Source organism: Leuciscus leuciscus, assembly GCF_965113295.1.
Source record: "Leuciscus leuciscus genome assembly, chromosome: 15".
NCBI classification, from domain to species: domain Eukaryota; kingdom Metazoa; phylum Chordata; class Actinopteri; order Cypriniformes; family Leuciscidae; genus Leuciscus; species Leuciscus leuciscus.
This window is the reverse complement of record NC_138739.1, coordinates 32725615-32728627: the sequence shown is the minus strand read 5'-3', so window position 1 is coordinate 32728627 and position 3013 is coordinate 32725615. Positions and strand designations below refer to the sequence as shown.

General features: G+C 41.2%; 1 long non-coding RNA gene across 1 annotated transcript; it reads left to right on the top strand.

Annotated features, from left to right (window-relative positions):
• The first annotated feature begins 230 nt into the window (after nucleotides 1–230).
• Nucleotides 231–1407, top strand: LOC309476648. The gene is made up of 2 exons (XR_014198309.1): nucleotides 231–364; nucleotides 561–1407. It is a non-coding gene; the product is annotated as an uncharacterized lncRNA (long non-coding RNA).
• The last annotated feature ends 1606 nt before the right edge of the window (nucleotides 1408–3013 follow it).

Here is a 3013-nt window from a genome sequence, read left to right as displayed (position 1 = left end):
AAAGTCAACCCACTACAGTGTCTAGTAGGATTGTTTGCGTTACACTGCTGAATTCATCCGCATTTGGTGGGTGCTAATGTCAAGCCCTGTGTATATTATGCATTTTGATATCTCCAAATGTTGATACCAACAACCTCTTGGACAACAATCAGTCTGGTTTCAAAAGCGGACACTCAACTGACTGCCCTGCTCTCAGTTATTGAAGCTCTGAGACTGGCAAGAGCAGCTTCCAAATCCTCAGTTCTCATCCTGCTGGATCTGTCTGTTGCCTTTGACACAGTTAACCACCAGATCCTCCGTTCAATCCTAAAGATGAAAGGCATCTCGGGAACCGCACTCCAATGGTTCAAGTCTTACCTCTCAGGTAGGTCCTTTTTAGGGTATCGTGGAGGGGTGTGGTGTCTAAGACCCAACATCTAGCTACTGGAGTGCCTCAGGGCTCAGTGCTTGGACCACTTCTCTTCTGCATCTACATGACATCACTAGGATCTGTTATTCAGAAACATGGCTTTTCCTATCACTGCTACGCTGATGACACACAACTCTACCTCTCATTCCAGCCTGATGATCCAACGGTAGCTGATCGTATCTCAGCCTGCCTGACAGACATTTCTGGCTGGATGAAGGACCACCACCTTCAACTAAACCTTGCGAAGACAGAGCTACTCGTGGTCCCGGCCAACCCAACACTTCATCACAACTTCACCATTCAGCTAGGCTCGTCATCCATAACTCCATCAAGGTCAGCCAGGAACCTTGGAGTGGTAATTGATGATCATTTGAACTTCACAGACCACATTGCTAGAACTGCCCAGTCATGTAGATTTGCCTTGTATAACATTAGGAGGATCAGGCCCTTCCTCACAGAGCATGCTACACAACTCCTTGTCCAAGAGCTAGTCCTATCCAGACAGGACTATTGCAATGCTCTTCTAGCTGGTCTTCTAGTTTGCACGGTCAAACCTCTGCAACTGATCCAGAATGCTGCAGCAAGAGTGGTCTTTAACGAGCCGAAGAGAGCACACGTCACTCCTCTCCTCACAAAATTGCACTGGTTGCCAGTTGCCGCTCGCATCAAATTCAAGTCACTGACGTTTGCCTACAGAACAACCACTGGCTCTGCTCCCTTTTACTTAAACTCATTACTTCAGACTTATGTGCCATCCAGAAACTTGCGCTCTGCAAGCGAATGACGTCTTGTGGTGCCATCTCAAAGAGGCACAAAATCTCTTTCTCTGACCTTTACCTTGACTGTTCCCTGCTGGTGGAATGATCTGCCTAACTCAACCAGAGCTGCTGAGTCTGTAGCCACTTTCAAGAAACGGCTGAAGACGCTTCTTTTTCGACAGCACTCGATCTAGTAATACTAACACTTTCTCTTCTATTCTATTATTCTATTTTTTTAAAGTACTGCGTTAGATTAAACTGAGAGGGGTCATAGCACTTGCATATTGTTGTCCTACTGTTAGTTTAACTGCTTCTATTGTTCTCATTTGTAAGTCGCTTTGGATAAAAGCGTCTGCTAAATGGATAAATGTAAATGTAATATAAATATTTTATTATTTTATTTAACATTTTAAATAACAGTCCCTAGTGAGTGTAAGCTTTAAATATATGGAAAAGAGCAGCATGGACATTCTTGAAAATATCTCTTTTTGTGTTCCACAGAAGAAAGTAGCATTTGAAATTAGTGAATGATCACAGAGTTTCTCTTTAAACAAAGCTCTAAATATAGATGAGAAGAATGAACAAGTGTTTCCTCTGAGTCTTTTGCAGGTGCTTGTTATACTGCCGCCGCTGATCTCACACACCAGATGCTTACTGACCCATCCATCAACACTGAGTCCTGTTTACCCAAATACCTTCATCACTGTCACTCAGAGGAAGAGGGGAGAGGAAGGAGAGAGGAAGATGTGGGCCACTCAGCAGTGCTCGGCACATCTGCTCAGTGATAAACAGAACAATGCCACGGTGACCACTAATCTTACACACAAGATCAAGGACACGGGAAAAAAAAAATTACAACAGCAGACAGAAAGCAGGGGGAAGCAATGAAAGAAAGAGCCTTTTGTTTTAGTATATAAAGAAGATGACTAGTGCAGGAGATAAGGAATCAAAATGGAAACCAGGAAAGCACTTATCTATTTCCATGCTTAGGCTTTATCTATAAAACTCAGATATGAAAGATCGTTCAGATCTGGGGTCTGATGTATAAAGTTGCATAAGCACAAACTGGGTGTTGTAAAGTGCTTTTCAGGATGTATAGGCTACAGTGTCTTGTAGGCTAACGTTAAACACGGTAGTATCACATGGGTGAGAATATCCATATGGAAATGATAAGCAGATGAGGTTATGCATTGTAAAACTAGGCGTCATAATTAGGCGTTATTTTGGGGAGAAGGCGCTTTTAGAATGAAATCAACACAAATTTTATAAATGAGGTCCCTGGTGTTACAAAGACCTTCCTTAAAACTACTTTGAAGGAAATATTAGTGGCTCAAAGCCATGCAATACTAGCCGTTAGCATGCTAAATTACAATGGGTGGTGCCAGTTGGTTTTAGAGTGTTCTAAATAGATTCTATCCTAGAGGTTTCTATGGAAGCTTGAATTCCGCCATAAAATGAAAAATAAAAAAGGTAACTGTGACTTTTTATCTCACAATTCTGACTTTTTTCTCTCACAATTGCGAGTGTACTTCTCGCAATTCTGACTTTACGTGATATAAAGTCGCAATTTCGAGTTATAAAGTCAGAATTGCGTGATATAAAGTGGTAATTGTGTGTTATAAAGTCAGAAATGTGTGATATAAACTCACAATTGCGAGAAATAAACAAAAAATTCTGACTTTTTCTCAGAATTGCCTGTTTATATTTCGCAATTCTGGCTTTATAACACGCAGTTGGAAGATATAAAGTCAGAATTGCATGATATAAAGTCGCAATTGCATGTTATAAAGTCAGAATTGTGAGATATAGCCTAAACTCGCAAAAAAAACCTCAGAATTACATTTAT